The sequence below is a fragment of the Mus caroli genome, unplaced genomic scaffold (genome assembly GCF_978045245.1).
Source record: "Mus caroli unplaced genomic scaffold, Mus_caroli_1 scaffold_1, whole genome shotgun sequence".
Lineage (NCBI taxonomy): Eukaryota > Metazoa > Chordata > Mammalia > Rodentia > Muridae > Mus > Mus caroli.
Window position 1 is genome coordinate 133974561 of NW_028227256.1, and position 20076 is coordinate 133994636.

General features: G+C 40.3%; 1 long non-coding RNA gene and 1 pseudogene across 1 annotated transcript; one reads left to right on the forward strand and one right to left on the reverse strand.

The window, feature by feature from the left end:
- The first annotated feature begins 1875 nt into the window (after positions 1-1875).
- On the forward strand, positions 1876-3257 carry LOC147006127 (uncharacterized). Its single transcript, XR_015045257.1, has 3 exons — positions 1876-1939; positions 2638-2730; positions 3119-3257. It is a non-coding gene; the product is annotated as an uncharacterized LOC147006127 (long non-coding RNA).
- Positions 3258-13606: 10349 nt separating this feature from the next.
- LOC115032496 (small nucleolar RNA SNORA17) lies at positions 13607-13710 on the reverse strand (annotated as a pseudogene).
- Positions 13711-20076: the final 6366 nt, after the last annotated feature.

The window sequence follows — 20076 nt, forward strand, 5'->3', positions numbered from 1 at the left end:
AACTTTTTTACATTTAAGTCCTATTATGCAGTGAAAATATATTTATTAACTTAGTAGACAGTGTGGGTTTTCACCTTGGCCCAGTAATTCAATATGGAAAAATCTGAAACTGGATTCAGGTACTCAGGAGCCGACTGGAAGGAGACTACTACAGAACCCCAGGGGAGAAATGCTAGCAGATCTGTGCCAAGGCCTTGAAGGTGAGGCTGGGAAGACTAAGCAGAGTGGAGAAAATGTATAAAGCCGAACAATTAGGTAGTTAAGAATAGATGATGGAAAAAAGAGGTTCCGGTGAGTTCCACATAACTGGACACATTTGTGAGTGGTCAGGTTGCTAAGAGCAACTACATTTTTTTTTCTTTTCTTTTTCTTTTTTCTTTTTCTTGGTTTTTCGAGACAGGGTTTCTCTGTGTAGACTTGGCTGTCCTGGAACTCACTCTGTAAACCAGGCTGGCCTCGAACTCAGAAATCCGCCTGCCTCTGCCTCCCAAGTGCTGGGATTAAAGACATGTGCCACCACAACTGGCTGCAACTACATTGTTACAAATGATTATTTGTGTATGTGTGTATCTTCTCCATCTGAGTGTGGGCGGCCAGGATTGACTACTTCTTGATCTTGGCATGGAGCACTGTTATTTGTTTAGATCAATTAGAAAATTGGAATGGACTTTACTAATAGTAATCTAATTATCACTATGATAGCATGAACTTATTAGATAAATCAATATTATTAAAGAATAATGAGCTTCTTATAGCATATAAAATTATAGGGAATTAGCCTAATTTTCATTTTGAAAGAATATCATTGCTCTTTATTGATATTCCAATATTTGTCTTTCCTCCTAGAATATCCAATTTAAATTTATTTGAAAAGTAAAGACCATTTTAGGAACAAATTATTTTCAAAGTAAGGACACATAACCTGAATTTGTCTGGTGGGAATTCCCCTTGAGGTATTAACTAGGCCGTGGACTAAGTTAATGTGGGAGGAAGATTTTGACACATTTATGCAGCAGAGTCTTAATTTAATGGGCTTTCAGGATCTATCCCTGTCAGTGCTTTCTAAATAAAACAACTTTTAACTAGACTCTTTTAAAATTTCAGTTGCTAAACCCTCAAGCTCCATCTGTCATAAAAAATTATGTCCTTTAGAGAGATGTTAATATGTTTGTATTAGCCAAGTACCCAACTCTCTAATGTGATTTAATTAGAATAGACAGTCCTTGACTGACCATGGCTTGATTTATTCATTTTTAATTTTACCTTTGTGCAAATGAGATCCACTTAGTAGAAATTGTACTTCAGATTTTGAATTTTGATCTTTGTAGGGCTGTGGGTATGTTTCTCTCAGTATTGAGCAACACCAGTCAGCCACTCACTGTTCCTCATCAATTTAGGATATTATTGAGGTCTAATCTTATTTTAAGTCTAGTGTCATTAGAGCATTCAACAAACACTTATAATGAGGGATTTCAAATGATCAGAAAACATTGTTCAGTCTTTTTTTGCTCAGTCTCATGTAAGGAAATTAAAATAATTTTGAGTGAGAAACTAAGTAAGATCCCATCCAGTTGGAGCAAGATCCAATTTGAATCTCATTTCTGTGTTAGAATGGTCTAAGTGTTTGCACTGTCTTTTACTCAAATTCATATGCTGACGTCTACTCCCCCATTTGCTGGTATGAGGGTGTGTAAATTTAGAAAAATAACTGGATCATAACAGTGGGCCCTTTATGAAAGGAATTAGTGCTTTTAAAGGATAGGTATAAGGGATTTTTCTGTCTCTTAGGAATACATAGGTCCACCCAGACACAGACTATGCCAGTGACTTACTCCTGGACTTCCCAGAACTGTGAGAAATAAACCTGCTTATAAGTCAACAAGGCATTTTGCTATAGCAGCCTAAGTAGAGTGAGATATTTGCTGTTGGATACTATAAGGTCAGTTACATAACTTTCATGAGCCTCAATTTCTTGTTCATAAAAAGGAGATAATATTAATTACATAATATATAATTAAATAAGATAATATTAATTATATTATTTATAACTAATTACAAATAAGATGCTATTATAATTAATAATATTAATAATGTAGTCACAGGATTACTTCCAGTATGTATTTGGTATGTCAACAGTGCCCAGCAATGGGAAATTTTGTCGTTGTTGTTGTTATTATTATTGCTAGTTATCACCATCAATTTCAAGTCAGCCTTTAGGCTTAGGGTCACATTTGCCCTGAAAGTGTTTTTTTTCTTTAAATTTTTTTTAACAATTATTTCTCAGCTCTGTCTACTACTGGATGTGAATCATATTCTAATTCTAGTCTAGGTGTAGTTGTAGTAGTAAATCCAATGTGTTGACCAAAGGGTAATAGGAATATATCCATGTTACCTTCAGACAATCTAAAATCTACCGCCGACTTGCTCAGGATTTCCCCAAAGAAGTAAGAGAGGTCTTGTGGTATAAATGTCTTTTGTGTTTTTACTGGCTGAAGCCTCATGGAAACTGGCCTGGTGGGGATTGCTGGAATCAGGATGCCTTCCATTAGCACAGATAGGTGAAGTTGATTGCAATTAGCTGTAATTAGCCACTGATCTTTTAGGACAACCAGAAAATCTGTTCTTTCTTCCCTGAAGACACTACAAGGGTGCTTGGATAGGACAGAACTTTTTCAGCAGCTAATCTTGGATCACGGAGTCCTTCAAAGGCAGCTGTTTCACTGCGGTCAGGTCTGTATCTATTTTTGGCATATTTATTAAGATGTCTTATTGTCTCATGGGGGAGAAAAAGAACAAAGCATGAAGGAAGTTTGCCAGTGATCATCATACTGCACTGTGTGTAAAACAATGAAGCTAATTGAACTGAATGGCTTTGAGCCCTGGACGGCACAAAGTGACAAGGTTTGCTTGACAGCTAGTGAGCGATTATTTCCCATCCCACTGATTAATTTGGTCAATTAGTGGCAAATAGGAATGTCACAAGTGGAAAGGGTAATGGGAGTCATAAATGTAAGAGTAAAATTGAGGGCAGCCTTGTCACATAAAGGGTCAGCTGTGGCTAGCTCAGGCACTGATGGGGCCCCCAAGCTAATTCCCCATTCTGCGTTTTCTTCCCTAGAGACTGAATCTTAAGTCAACCAGACCTTTTGATGAAATCCAAATGGACTTCTGGGCACATTTTCTAAGGAAACTACAGGAAGAAAGTTAGTGTGGCATTTGAAACATCCATTTCTAATTGAAACATTGAATCATATCAGGCAAGTCAGACAAACTCAATTCTGAACACCGCAAATATGGAGCATGCACACCGACAATGCTCAACTGAGAAGTGCTAATGCAAACACTGGTCCAAGCTCTTTACACTTGATCCATGTGACTGCTGCAGGAAATTGCTTCAAAGCGGTTGGTTTAAGACAACAGAAACTGATGATTTCATTGCCAGGTGGCACTGAACTTAAATCAGTGCTTAAGTAGGATTGGGTCCTTCTGCAGACTCTGAACAAGAGAATATCCCATATCCCTCTCTGGGTTTCTGTTGGTGACCCTCAACCCTTGGCACTTATTGGTTTGTTGGTGCCTCACACTAACTGCATTCATCTTCTCCTGGTGTCTAGTTTGTGGGTCTTCTCTCCTCTCTTCCATTTGAAAGACTGTTTGCATTGCATTGGGTGCCCATCTGTGCCCAGGATGAGCTTGTCTGGGTACCACTCTTTAAAGAAGATCAAAATCATGGTATCTGTATGGCAGACAGTTTAATTATTAGTTTTTAAACATTTATTGGATTTATTCTGGGACAATTTCACGAGTATAAAGTGTGTTCTGATTACTAGAATCCCCCACTCTTTCTTGACTTCCATCCTAATCCCCCCACAATTCAATTCCCTTTCAAAGATTTTTTTTCCCAGACCAATTGATTCTAAGCAAGATCTGTATGACCATGGGTGTGGAACCATCCATTAGAGATCAGTGAATCATTAGTTGGTGTACAACTAAAGATAATGACTGCTACATCAGAATTTATCAGTAGCAAATACATCAGCAGAGAGAGTTAGGGTCCCAGGGGCTCCTCCATGATCTGCAACAGACTATTACTAGGCCCAGACTTGTATAAGCCCACTGCAGAGTTGTTGTGAAGTCATGACTGAATTGGATGTGCCATGCACAGAAGATGGAATTTTATACATCCTTGTTCCCTATCTTCTGGTTTAAGAAATATTTTGATTAATTCTTTGAGAATTTGCACAACCTGTTTTGACCATATTTATTCCCTGACTCAACTCTTCCAAGATCCTTCCTTTCCCTCCCTTATTTCCTTTTCCTCCCTTATTCATCCAACTTTGTGTGTTCTTCCTTTCTCTCTCCTCTCTATATCCATTATATACCCATATCTATCTATCTATATCTACCTATCTATATACCCATACATATATATATATATATATACATATATATACACATACATACCCATACACATGCACACACACACACACACACACACACACACACACACAATATATATATATACTATACATTAAGTCCAATTTGTGCTGCCCATATATTCTTAGATGTACAGTCATCCACTGGAACATGATCAACTTACCAGTGGCAATACTGTTGAAGAATATTGGCTCTCCCTCTCCCAGAAACTATCAGATGCAAGTGTTCCTTAGCTAGGAGTGAGAATTTGTGCCCACCTTTCTTCTCCATGCTGGGATTTGGTCGGGCTTGAGCTTGCACAGGTGTTGTGCATGCTATTGATATTGTCATAAGTTCATATGTAGAACTGCCCTGCTCTGTTTTGAAGATTGTGTTTCTTTGTGACCATTTACCGCCCCTGATTTTATAGTTTGCTCTCTCTTCCAGAAGCTTGCTCCCTTACCCAAGACTACCAACCCAGGTATGGCACCACCCACAGTAGGCCCTCCCATTTGATTGCCAATTGAGAAAAAGCCTTACAGCTGGATCTCATGTAGGCATTTCCTCACCTGAAGCTCCTTTCTCTGTGATAACTCCAGCCTGTGTCAAGTTGATACCCAAACCAGCCAGTACAATCCCTGAGACTTGGGAAGGATTGTGATATAAATGCCCAATTTAGAGATGAGAATTCTGCAATCTGTTATTTTCTATACCTTGAGTAGTTGTGGGTCTTGTGTTAACCACCATCTACTGCAAATAAAAGCTTTTCTGATGAGGGTCAAGATACATATTATTCTATGGCTATAATGATATCTCATGAAGAGTCAGTTTAATACTTCATACATCTGGCAGAATAATAGTATTAGATTCTCCTCTATGGTCTATGGCCTGTTTATCTACCTGTTCTTGGCTTGCAAGCATGGGTTTCATTCCATGGAAAGGACTTAAATCTGACCAGAATGGTTGCTCATTTCCATGTTAGTTAGAGTATTACTGTACAAGTTGGTATGCCTTGCCAGGCCAGTTGTTGTTATAACTCCCAGGGTTCATAATTGGATAAGTATCATCAATGATTTTTCTCCCTCAGACAGTGAGCATGACTCCTTTCAGCACTATGAAAGCTAGCTGGCAAGGATGCAGCTTCCAGGTCAGTACCAGCTTTACACCTCTATGCTATGTTACTCAAATATGTGGTGTACCATATATACCTTTAACATGTGCATGTGTGTATACGTACACACACATACAAACACACACACACACACACACACACACAGACATTTCTACAGTAGTAGATAGTTTTCTATATGGCTTTTAAGACAGATCTTTAGTGTTCTTTATCCCTCCTGATTTCTCTCTTCTACCCTGTCCTCGTCCTAGCTTCCAGCCCAATTCAATCCCATTCTTTTATTTCCCCTTTAAGCCTGTATAGTAACACATTCTATCTCCCCTCCCTTGAAAGCCCTGCCCCCATCCTCAGCCGCTCACTAATTTCCTGACCTCTATGGGTATTCCAAATGAAACACAATGGTTTCAAAGCTAGTATCTACAACTGAGAGAAGGCATGTGGTGTTCTGTCTTTCTGAGACTGGGCTACCTCTCCCTGAATGATTAGTTCAGCTCCATCTGTTTATGGATATATTTTATAAGTGGCTTTTTTTCCTTAGTAAATTGAATAACTTCCCTGTCTGTAAATATATCACATCCTCATTACCCACTGACCAGTTGATGCATGTCTTGGCTGTACTCATTGCTTGGCTATTTTAAATAAAGCATCGATAAACATGGATAATCAGGTATCTCTATAGTGGAGTCCTTTGGGTGTCTTCCCATGAGTGGACTAGCTGAATGGTGCAATACATCTATTTCTAGCTTTTTGATTCATCTTCTTACTGATTCCCACAGCAGTGGTACCTGTCTGCTATCCCACCAGCAGTGAGTAAGTCCTGGTTTTTCCCCCCACCCCCAGCGTTTATCATTATTTTATTAATGTCTGTGTTTGAATGGCTTGCTGTGTCTTCCACTTTGGACTCTGGAATAAATCTTCCAAGAAACGTTGTGTATATCTTTCCTTCTCCCATATCTTCTAGCACTCGTGGGGACAGAGGTATACTTTCTCCACTTAGCATGAGATTTATGCTTACATTATATGAACTGTGAGGCTGGATTAATACTTTATGAGTTCTCTGAAGATGTGATTTGAAATACTGTACTGCAGGAACTATACACTGTAAGGTTTTAGATGTATCTACAACCATTTTTGCTCATTGAACACCATGGGGGAGAAAGGTGGATTTTGTTTTTCTCATGTCTAACTGGTGACTAAGAGATCTCGTCAATACTTGAGTAGATGAAGGTATAAATACACAAGCAGATGAAGAGATGGGTTGGTATTGACAATTATTTTGGGACATTTAGATACTTCATTAATGACTATCTTGATATGTGGTTTTTTTTTATTCGATGACAAAACTTATTCAATATTTTAACATAGAACTAATCCAATATCCTAATGTAAGTGATATTTTAGAATCATAACTAAATGGTTGAGAAAATATTTATGAAGGACCAACTCATGGCATCTCTTCAGAAGTGATAAGTTTTTACCTTCAGACAATCTGAAGATCAATATCTTTCTGAAAATCTCTCAAAAGAAAGAAAAAAAAGCACTGCTTCTGTGAAGAATGTTGTTTAAGCCCTTCAGTGTTTTCTGACTCAACAGCATGACACAGTTTGTATATTACATCAGTGTGCCTTACTGTCAACTTCCAAGATTTCTGCTCTGTCCTTGTGCACTGTTGTAGATGGAACGAAGCCCAGCCTGGAAGTGTGGACTGAGGTGATGCACTCTGTATTTGGTGATAAATGCAAGGGCACTGAAGACATGCCTCGGGTTGACATGCAATACGTAATTCAGGGTTTCATTATCATTAAAATAAAACAGGCAGGAGGTAGTGAATAGGAAAAGGAAAAGTGATTCGTGCACAGATGGTGTTCTAGGCTTTCATAGGCCTTGCTTCATGCAGCAAGACCAGCTTCGACTGCAGCATCCTTCATGGCTGCACACACTGACTGACATTTCACTATGATGGATGCGTGGCCAGTGCGAGAGACTGTACCCTTTTCCGTCTATTTGGCTGAAGCAAATAGTCAGATTTCCATTTTTATGTTCCATACTTTATTAAGAGTATCTCTGCAGATGCCCATTTACAGAGGAAATTAGCTGAATAGGAAAGAAATCGGTTTTCACTCATGCGAAGCAATGAAATCATAATCTCGGAAATCTAAGACACATGGCCTACATTGCTCTCATCAAGAAGCTAACGGCCTTCTGAAATATGACGTGGTGCATGCGCTGTTCTCAGAGTCCTCCAATTACATACCTGGAAATACTTATGACTGAAATTATGCTATGTATTAAAGGCAGATGAAGTTCTCCCAATGTAATGGACATTTTAAAACACTTGTATTCTAAAACATTTAAAAAGATTTCTTGTTTTTATCTTATGATTGTTTGCCTGCTTGTAAGTGCACCACATGTAAGCAGTACCCTCAGAGGTTAGAAGAGGGCGTCACATCCCCCCAGAGCTGTGTTTACATAATGTTGTGAGCCACCATGTGGATTCTGGGAACTGAATCCTGGTTCTTTCAAAGGTAGATAGTGTTCTTAACCACTGATCCATCTTTCCATCCGTTAAACATTAATTTTCTTAAAAATAATTTTGCTTTTTACCGTTCTTTCTCCTTCTTCTGTATGAAAATAACTGTAAGGATATCTGAAAAGCCATAAGGAATTATATTACTAACAATTTATTCAAAAAACCTATAACACATATAATTCTGTGTTTAAATATACATATAGAGTTTAAATGATTTTTTTTTCCAATCTGGGTTGACAGTGCTTCCTTCAAAAGCCAAAGATGGTCTAACAAAAACTCCAATATAAGAAACCCTTTCCCTAGTTGTTGTTCAGGGCTGTCCAAGAGACTCCTAAAACATTTACAGGCTGTTGCTTGTATTGGGATTGAAAAAAAAAAAGAAATATCAAGGGAATGTGTTTTTATTTTAATCCCAGGTGTGGAATATGGGGTGCTTCAGACTGTCCACAGCAGCAGACTATGATTTGCCTTGTGCTCTGGCAGGGTTATGATTTTGCCAGCTGCAGATAGTTTTTGCAAGTGTGTGATGTTTGGAATTCTGGGGACACTTGAGACTGTATATAAATGCTAGAGCCCTGAGAGGGATGCACAGCCACTGTTCCTCCTCCTCCTCCTCCTCCTCCTCTTCCTGCTGCTGCTGCTGGTGGTTGCTGGTTGCTGGTTGCTGGTTGCTGGTTGCTGGTTGCTGGTTGCTGGTTGCTGGTTGCTGGTTGCTGGTTGCTGGTTGCTGGTTGCTGGTTGCTGGTTGCTGGTTGCTGGTTGCTGGTTGCTGCTATCCTGGCAAGGATGATCAAGATTGCCCAAAGGAATTTAATGGTCCTAATCAGCAGGAAGTAGTCAAATGATATCAAAGCCCTGTTTTCCCTCTAGCCTTCTTTCTGTCCTGCCTAGTATTGGAGGGTTGGGAGGGATAAGGCTGGAGAAGGATGGTAGAAATAGGAACCCACAAAGTAGCCAAAAGTATAACTACAATTGCTTCTGTCCATGGCTCCTCCCCAAAGGTGGAAGGTGAGACCCTGTTGCTGAAGACATCATGCACTTTAGACGCCTGGCCCAGAGGCCAATGAACTGGAATTGATCTGAATGCCTCCTTCCTGAGGACTAGCTTTCATGGTGTGGGAGAACACTATGTACGCACCCAAAGGAGGGAAGCAACCAATCCTCTTACCCAGCCACGAACGAAGCAGAACATGAACCACAATAATGCCCAGCATGGCACGGTAAGCTCAAGTGTGGTTTCCCTTCCCCCACCCTGGAACCTGCTTGCTCAAGGGTGGAGTTTTCTGCTCATTCGTTCTGCCACGCCCACTGCTGGACCCTGTCGCTTTGCTGCTTAGAGGCACACACGTGTTTGTCCTGCTACTGGACCCCGAGTTACTTGGCGGGAAATCGGGTTCCCTCCCCCTTCCTTTATAACTGAATGTTGGAATTAGTAAAGGGGGGCCTTGAACATGAAATTGTCTTGGCTTCATTCTTTCTCTCACCCCATCTAGCTTCCTCTCTTTTCAGCTCGAACTGCCATCCTCAGTTGAACCGTTCGCGGGTCGGGCCGCAACACTCAAGGGTACAGTAGTCATACCTGGGAGGTAACCACTCCTCCTTAATTAATTAGGCTTAAAACCCACTCAGCAAGAGGGAAACACTATCTTGTACTTGAAACCCAGTCAGCATCGCAGCAAAAGCAAACTCAGATCTTGGAAGAGAACATTCAACTGTGACTTTATACTAAGCCAGCATAACTTCTAACTACATCCTAAACATCTGGCTCTATACCCATAGAGAAGAAATATCTCTTTGCAACAACTGATGGAGACTAATGAAGAAAGTTATAATTATTCAAAATATAAAGAAAAATCCTGTGATGACCAGCCCCAACTGATACAACTCCTGCACCCGGAGACTTAGGGAGCATGGCCAAAGAGGGAGTGGAGGGATTGTGAGCATTTATTCCTAATTAACATTTTTGTATGTGTTAAAAACAAGATTTAAAACACTGGATAACATACATAAAAGGCAAATGAATCACAAGATGGCTGTTGTTCACGTGTCAGGTCCATGATCTCCAGGCAAGGTATTTGCTTTGTCTTCGGGTGTCATCCCTAAGACTGTAGTGACAACTCATTACGCACCCTAGCTCTCCCAGGCACTGTCCTATGTTATATTCATATACCTCATGGAATTCTCACAGAAGACCTATAGAATATTATCTTTTATGGATTATTATTTTAGTACTTAAGAAATGGAGGCCACAGCAAGAGCAGTAACTTATCCAATGTCAGACAGCTGGTCACAGCACAGAAGTGTGTGTACTCTGGCCTTAGGGTTGGTATTTCTAAGGACTATCCTAAACTTCTTCCAGCAAGCTAGTGACTATGTTTTCACTGTTGAGTAAGGAAGAGAAGTGGTATCTGGAAACTAGCAGACCATTTTGTATGAAATTTCTTTTCTTACCCAGAATCTGTGGGAGGTGTTCATTCACACACCAAGCCAGGATGCATCTGTTTATAAAAGCCTTTTGTGGAACAGGTTCTTGAAATTCTCATGAATCAGCACAACTCAAAGGACAAGAAGTGGACTGAGTGATCCTGTCTCTGTAGACCAGATTGACCTCTAACTCAGAGGTACTCCGGCCTCTGTCTCCTGAGTGTTGGGATTAAAGGCACTCATTTATTTACCACCATCACCACCACCCCAAGTTCCATCTCTTAATGCTTTGAGGATGATTTGATCACAACAGCTATTATCTAGGGACACAAATTCTGTATATTATAGAAAGTGTGTGATACCTGGAAGCTTTGACATGGCAGCAGCACCTGCACAGACACAGATGGTGCAATGGCAGCATGCATTTGACTATGGACAGAGTGGGATTTGGTCTGGCACCGGAAGAATTATGCAGCTGTCTACTGGTGATGACACTTGGGTGTTGGATGAAAATGTGGTTACTGGGAAAACATTAAAATGGCAGATAAGAAACTCTCCCCCAGGGGCTGCAGAGATGGCTTGGCAGTTAAGAGCACTGACTGCCAACTCTTCCAGAAGTCTTGAGTTCAATTCCCAGCAACCGCATGGTGGCTCACAACCATCTGTAATGGGATCTGATGTCCTCTTCTGGTGTGTCTGAAGTCAGCAACAGTGTACTCATATATAAAAAAAAGTACATCTTAAAAAACAAAACAAAACAAGACAAAAACCTACCCCCCAGTAACAATTTCACAATGAGTAGTGATTTGGAGGATAAGTTTGTGGCATTTGGATTCTAAGAACAGAGCTTGCCTCCGCAATCCATCATTTTATTGTCTTTTGACCTTGGGACAACATTTCCTGTCTTGTCTAAAAATTGTGTCTAGTAGTAGCTTATCTTAAAGGAATGGCTGGTGATTAGTGTATGTTTTGTGTCCTATAGGCATAATTGTTACTGTCATGAAATTATCAGCTATGTACTATTTATGAGTATCTAGTTCTTCCTGGTCTAGTTTTCAATTTCACACTCTTCTTTTTTTAATTGCTACAGCTAAAAGTTTAAGGTGCTATTTTCTTGATTTTTAATATTCTAATTAGAGACATAGTTTTAACAAACAACATATGCCCATGCAGAAGACAGAATGAGATGGAACTACCAGGGAAAGGATAATACAAACAAGCCTCCGAAGTATTAGAATGCAATAGTCATGGTATGTATTCTCAGCCACAGGAGCCTGTGAGATTCTGCTGTGCTTTGGTACTTATCACTCAGCCCCTATAGACTGCTACTGTAATGTTCTAGTCACACAAAAAGGGTGGCTTTGTGGGCTAGCCTTGGCTAGTTATTTTGTCTCCCTCACTAGGTGGATTCATCAACACTTAAAGGAAAATGCTTTGTCTCGGAAGAGAGAAAATGGAAACCTCAGGGCCGTTGTGGCTTCACCGACATCCATGAAGAAGAAGAACAATGGTAACAGGAGAGCATGGGTCAAGCTCACAGAGAGAGAGAGAGAGCTGGCTGAAGTAATGGAGGGAGTCCTGCCAGGTAGCCCGGTGCTGTTTGTGTAGCAGGCTCTTCCCAAGGCCGGGTTCACCTAACAATGGAGTGCCAGCATTTGAGGAACAAGGCAGCATTTGAGGCTTTTAGGATTCAACACATTTAAAAATCCTTGCCTCCTGCAGTTTATTATTATCAATCTTTAATGGATATGTATTTTCGAAGGACAGGTCAGGGGCAAATATGGTGGGTCTGGATGATGAGGGGCTATTGGGTTCTGGGCACCATACTGAAATGATCTGACTTATATATCTAAGGAAGTTGTTGGAAAAATCAAGGAGGTGGATAGTCATTGATGTGGAAAAGCTAGTGTTGACACTATTTTATATCCAGGAGTTAGACATGGGCGAGAGAAGTGGTTAGGTCATGGCTTTGAATCAGGGTCAACAGAATTTCCAGAGACACTGGCTGGCACTTTTTGTGAAAGAGAAAAATCCTTGATGGCCTTAAGTGTTTTGTGCTGAGCAAGTGGAAAATGGGGTTTCTATTAGACAAGATGGGGAATGGCTCAGGTAAACAGGAGTTCAGAGCAGCATATCTGGAGTTAAAGTGGGTCTGTAGTATCTGAGATAATTAGGAACTGAGTCTGGAGCTGAAGAGATCTGCAACATACATAAACTTGGATGTAATAGCAAAGCTGTTTAATGACTTGAGAGTGGATGAGCTTTCCAAAGCAGTATATAGGAAGAGATGACATGAAACTGTCCTATGGGCTTTCCTCCATGCAGGGGCCACGTGAAGTCTACTGAGAAGTGAGGTGTGACACGGGGCCGGGCACCATCTGGTATCTGGAGAGGCAAGTGAAGAACAGTGAGACTCTCCTCTCTTATGTCGTGTGTCTATAGTGTTAATAATCTGTGACTCTAAATTGGAAGCCTGCATGTCTCCCCACCTCAATCCTAGTGCTTGGGACCAAACCTAAGCCCTTGTACATACTCCATCCTTACATAATTAATATAATTAATCATTATAATAGTGTATAATGTAATTAATAAATATAATGATGTAAGAATATCTACCATCCATATATCTACCATTCATTAAGCAGCTATCATATTGTGGGTTATAGCCATGTGGTAGCTCTAGTCCTGCCGACACCAGTGCATGGGAGTGACAATCATCCTCAGAAATGAAGAAGCAGCAATAACATAACAAGTTGGTAGAGAAGCAGTTTGTGGTCACATGGCAGCTAGTGAAAAGTCAGGTCTAGATTCTCATACAAGAGGGTGTTTTCATGTTTTTTAATTTTAAAATTTATTATGATTTTATGTGTGTTTGCATATGTGTGTGTGTGTGTGTGTGTGTGTGTGTGTGTATGTGTGTGTGTGTGAGAGAGAGAGAGAGAGGGAGGGGGGGAGGGACCTATGCCAAGTGGGTTGCCTGTCAGGGACTCACTCCCACTTGGGACCCCTGGCCTCAGATAGGGTTCTCCTAGTCTCTGCCCTGGGAGCCCTTCCTGGATTTCGAGGTACTAGACTGGTGGTCATCTTAGGATCACTTTTTTTCAGGGAATGTTAGGTTCCTAAACATTCAGATGTTCACATGTCAGAACACTGAGCATAGAACCTACCACTGCACAAATGACACAGCAGCCACACATACAAAGACGTTAGGGGCAGATGAAATAGTTCTTAAAGAAGTTACTGTCACCTACATTTTATTCCACCTACCCTTTATATATGAGGAAAATAGGGGGGGAACAAAACACAGTCACCCACTTGACAACATACAGAGAGTGAGAGACCTTGGAACATGCAGCCCCAAATGGGTTGTCTCCATTAAATCCCTTCCCTCAGGACTCAGGGAACTCTGCAGAAGAGGAGGGAGAGAGAATGTAAGAGTCAGAGGGAGTGGAGGATACCAAGAAAACCAGGCCTTCTAAACCCAGCAGGGCCATTGCAAGTGTGAGCTCACAGAGACTGTGTCAGCATGCACAGGACCTGCACAGGTCTAAGCCAGATGGGGTCCCAGCACTGACAGGGGAAGTGAACACATGTCCCCATTCCTAACCCGTAAGCTATCTCCAATCATTATCCGCTGGCAAAGGAAAATTAGTTTTCTCCAATGAGTCTTGCTGGGTATACAAACCATACTTAAGGGCAGACCCCACACCCAGAAAGAACTCAAGAGTAGCTTTGGAAGTGTTTTTGTTTCATAATACTTTGTCTGGACGTATGTTTACATCACAAGTCTTTTCCTTACATATGTTCTGATTTTGTGGTTTTAGGGGTTTTCTGTGTGTGCAAATGTGTGTGACTCCGCTTTGGAAACTTCATTTTTGTTTATATTGCTCTATTCTAGTTTGTTTTTATTTTATCTTGTTTTATTTATTATTTAGATGCCTGTGTGTTTTCCAGTGGGGGTGTGTGTGTGTGGATTTGGGTATGGGAAGGGATGGGCAGGATCTGTGGGGAGTTGGGAGAGTAAAAACTATAATATATAGTATATCATATGATATAATATATAAGAATATATTATATGGAAAATATCTATTTTCAATAAAAAGGGGGAAAGTGCACATAGCTTCATGGTGATAAGAGATGGCTGTATTGAATCCACATTGACATTCTGCCATACTTTTTTGTAGCAATAAACAGGTTATTATTTTTAAATGATTCATTTTATTTTTATTTGATGTATATATGTAGGGTTTTTTGTGTTTTGTTTTGTTTTGAATGAATATCTGTGTACTGCCATGGAGGGAGGGCAGAAAAGGAATTCGGATCCCGTGAAACTTGAGTTATGGATGGTTGTGATCTTCTATATGGGTGCTGGGAATTGAACCCACATCCTCTAAAAGAGCAGCCAGTGCTCTGAACCATATCTTCAGCACCCCCCCCAGAGAATTATTTTAAAGGCATATCATTGAACATAATTTACACAACATTTTTTTATAACTAACCACCGTGCACCTAGCAAGTTGCAAGCTAAGTAAAAGCAATGATATTCTAAGCAAAGGTGTTTTTCAGAGAACTTTAGTTGAAAGGATAAATTGGACAATTTAGACTTTAATATTATTCCCATTTTTCTTTAGAATGGAAATGCACAGGGATGCCAAGTTTAACTTTTGTGTGCCATAGGTGGTGATATAAAAATGTTAACTTTGTTAACACCAATGGTTTTAAACTCAACCTTTACTTGAGAACAACAAAACTCTGGTTTGGAAGTCTTCATTATGCCAGTCCCCAGAGGTCCTTAATTGCAGTGGCTGTGCCACCTGCCTGCTGGAAAAGCTTCCTGTCGGTGCTAAGTGTTTACTTTGCGGTATGGAATGCCATCTGACTGGAAGTCCAGGCCTAGCATGCTGGATGTGTGGAAACCCGGGAGGATATTGGCTTGATACCTAGAAATGGGATTGCCAGATCATACAGTGGGTATTTGGGATAAAATGCATATGCAAAATAGTTCTCTAAGATTTTTCCTTCCCCCAGGAGAAAATGAAAGTGGTCATATTCATGCACATGGTTGGTCTTGTCGTCTAGACTTTGGTCTTCTGATCCGTATGAAATAACTTCCATCTTGAAGTGTTTCCCACTTTGATATGTTATTATTGACTCTGAATATCTTACTTATGAAGTGTTCACTACTGGGTTTACCTGCCTATTTTCTGTAGGATTTTGAAGTTATTCTTTTTTTATTAGATATTTTCTTCATTTACATTTCAAATGCTACCCCGAAAGTCCCCTATACCCTCTTCCTGCCCTGCTCCCCAACCCACACACTCCTACCTCCTGGCCCTGGCATTCCTCTGTACTGGGGCCTATAATCTTCACAAGACCAAGGGCCTCTCCTTCCAATGATGGCTGACTAGGCCATCTTCTGTTACATATGCAGCTAGAGACATGAGCTTTGGGGGTACTGATTAGTTCTTATTGTTGTTCCTCCTACAGGATTGCAGACCCAAGACCCAGCTCCTTGGTTACTTTCTCTAGCTCCTTCATTGGGGGCCCTGTGTTTCATCCAATAGATGACTGTGAGCATCCACTTCTGTATTTTCCAGGCACAGACCTAGCCTCACGTGAGACAGCTATATTAGGGTCCTGTCAGCAAATTCTTGCTGGCATATGCAATAGTGTCTGGGTTTAGTGGTTGAAGTTATTCTTTACTTAGAATTATTTATGTATCTTGGAAAGGGGTTTCTTTGCCAGATAATACACTGACAATATTGTTCCCCCACAATCTGTGGCTCATGGATTAGTAAAACTCATACAATATGTCCATATACATACATACACATACACACACAGATATATATCCCCAGCTTAATTTTGTTATTGGTGTTATTAATATATTTGGGTTAGCATATATAATAATAGGTTTCATTTGGCATTTTAATGCATATATATCATTACAACTTTGTTCTTATTCTTCCCCTGTCTCCCTTCCCCACTTCCTTCCCCCAAGGCCCTTGCTGGCCTCTGGCTTATTCCCTTCTTTCTCAAGCGATAGCCCCTTTTGCTTTCTTGTAGCATGTATTCCATTTTCTCCCTTTTCCCCTTCCATAAAAACCTCCTCCTTCTCTCTCATGAAAACTTTTTTTAGTTTTAAAAACTAACCCCCCTCCCCCTGCTTAAATCTATGCATAAGAGAGTAAAGTTGATTATTCTGAGTCTCATTTCACTTAACATGATGATTCTGGTTCCATCAGTTTTCCTGAAAATTCAACAGTGTGCACTGGCCCTCCCCATATAGGTATTCTATCTTTGCTTACGCCACTCTTTAGTCCATGTTCTGCTGCACTAAGGAGCAGCATGATGTCATTGTGGGCCTGAGCCCCCCCCACCCCCCCCGTGTGCTTGGGATGTACATTGTCTCTCTGTGTAACCTGTCCGTCCGCACCCTTGCTCACTCCACAGCAATCTAGGTGACAGATGACTGTCCAAGAATGGGTGCTTGTGCTTGGGTGACTCTTACGTAGTGGTGTGCATCCCACTAACATTACAAAGACTATCCCTACCTCATAGAGCCTTTAGCATTGGCGTCATATCATCACACAAACAGAGTGGCAGCATCCTTTCTTTAGACCTGCTTACCCCACAGCTATCTAGGTGATGGATGACTACTGCAGGATGGGAGCTTGTGTTTGGACCACTCTTTCGCAGTCTACATTACACTAGACTATCACTACGTCACAGAGCCTTTAGCACTCACCTCATTTCATCATACATTCAGCACTGTATCATCTCATGTCACCACCAGAGGATGAGGGCAGTATGGTGAGATAACTTGAGATTTTTACCTACACTGCTTTTTAAAAATATCATACTGTCACTAATTATCTAATGTTAGATAATGTTTATCTATTGCTGTGATCATAATATCTCTATCATAGACATGCAGGAAAATATAATGTAATATATATATATTTTGATCTATTTCAGATTCGGTTTGGGAATTTCAAGAACATATCTTGCCGGTTAGGATGGGACCATTGTGCATGGCCCCAGGGACCCTCAGAAGTGTTACTGAAAATACTCAAGTGTTAAAATGGCAAGAATGTATTTGTTTATCTGATTATCAGTTGCATGTTGATGGTAGGAGACATTATAAAAAGCAAGAGTAGTTTTTAGTAAACCAGCAAAATATGCCCTTGCATTCATAGTAAGATATAGATCTAAAATAGGTGACCGAGTAAAACTGAGTATTTTAACCCAAAAGAGGAGTCATATCTTTTAAAAAACAATTCATTCTCTTCCCCAGTTTTTAACCTAAAACGATTTCTCAGTTGAAAAGCTCTCTTATGTTTTTGCAGCCCTTTTTTTTTTAAACAGGAAAACAATGTGTATTCAATACATTTTGACTGTTTCTTTGAGCTGCTTTTGAAAAATTAAGTGTTGTATATCAGCCCTGGATTGTACTATCGATTTCACAAACTATAAATAGCATGTCTGCCTGCTGGAAAGAATCTCACTCTTACTTATGTTTCATAGTCATAGTTATAGTTAACTGTGTCAAAACACCTTTAAAAGTATTTGCAAGGGGGGAATTGGCTGGGTGGGTGAAAGAAGTTTACATCTTTAAAGATATTCACACCTAATAAAGCCGCACCACTTAAATGGCAGACATGTATGGAGGGATTATGTTCCTTCCCTCAAGATTCTTTAAAATTATACAGATCACACACATGAAGATTATCCATCTCCCTCTTAGTTTTTAATATTACAAGGATGAACTAGATATAAAAAAAATTGGTAGATATATAATAGTTTTAAATCCATATTAATGAACTGGAAGAAACAGAAGAGAATCCCAGCTTTTATGTATTAGAAGGCTTTTTAATGTCTATGACTTCTAGCAAATCAGAAAGATCATGATCAAAGAGAGAGATTCTTTATTGTTAATTGAAGCATCAGAATATAAGCCCAGAAAGACATAATCATTAAAATAATATAATACTGTGTTAGCTATTGGACTCTATTTTTGTCACTGGAAAGATGGAGACAAAAGGATCCTGAATTAGAAGGTAGCCTAGGCTACAGAGTAAGTTCAAGGCTAGCCCAAGTTAACATTGCAAAATCCTGTCTCAAAACCCTAAGCTCAGTGGTAAAGAGTTTGCCTAGTGCGCATGAAGTCTTGGGTTCAGTCTGCACCACTGAAAACAGTAATGTGATACCCTTGTGGGCTGAACAGCTGGTCTCTAATCCATTCATTGTAGGTACTTTTCCACTCAAGCAAGACAGGAGAGCAGTAGTCTGGAGAAAGCATTGAGAGCAGAGTAAACAAGAGGGAACATTACAAAGTTAATTCTTCCTGCAAAACGAGTCTCCTCTTTGTGCTTGAGCCTGCTTTACTCCTTGGTCTTAGCTGGCCTGGAACACACTATGCAGTAAAGGTGGGTCTTGAATTCATAACAGCCCGTATGGCCGACTGTCCAAAGTGTGGGACTTAACAGGAATGACTCACCTTGCAGCATTCTTTGTTTGTCTTTACAGTACTGGTAATTGAACCCAGGGCCTCAGGTGTCTAGGCAGGCTCCCCGGTACTGAGCTGTGTCTAGTTCAGTTGGTTTGGTTTTATTCCTTTCAGGTTCTGTTATACCACTGATTTGTCTAAAGAAAATGAGAATGGTAGAAATGCTCAAGAGGGGCTCTTCTCAATTAGCTCCTCCCTGCATCCAATTTCAGGATAGTTCCATGAAACAGTACTGAGTGAGAATTGAGTAAAAGAACCACATAGCAGTGATTGTTCAAGCCATGCACACAATGATATCATCCCGCAGCAGGACTTTAAAGCAAGCACAGGCCCAATGGCTGCCCTTGGCTCAGGAAAGTTTCTACTTAAGGGTTTCGAGAGACAAAATACACTCAATAAATAGTAAGGAAAGAAAAGCCCCACTGGACTTACTAAAATTCAGTTAATATGCTCATTGCATACGATGTTCATACTATAGTTTAAAACTCTACCATCCAATATGAGGACCAGTGGCCAGATGTAGTTCTTTAAATTTAATTAAGTTGAAGTCAAATTTAATGAACTAAGTATGAGTTAAAGGTGATTATGCGGAAACTTCAGTTCCTTAGGCCCAGCGCCATATTTCAGTTGACCAGCAATCATGTGTGGCTGGTGAGTGCCGTGTAGGAGAGCATCTACTACCCAGAAAGTTTTATTGACAGCTCTGCCATGGGGTATAAAACTTAACTGACTTTAAAGACACAGAAAGCCATATTCCCTTTAATATTCTAACACCCGACATGACAGATTTATTCTGTAGACTTTCTGCTTTAAGAGAACACGGGACTTCTTTTTTGCTTAAGTTTAAAACAGAAACACACGTTTTCATCTGCACAAGATATGATACCTCAGCAACTCGTGAGTGAAAGCAAATGTAGCCAGGAGGGGCTCCCCTATTATTTTTTTTCCCAGAACTATCAACTTTCACATGGTGTTAAAAATTGTTTCGGCTGGCTGAATCCAGACTATTCCCTTGTGGACATCTGCTCCCCTTGCCGGGGATCTGAAGGACTCTTGTGATCAGAATTT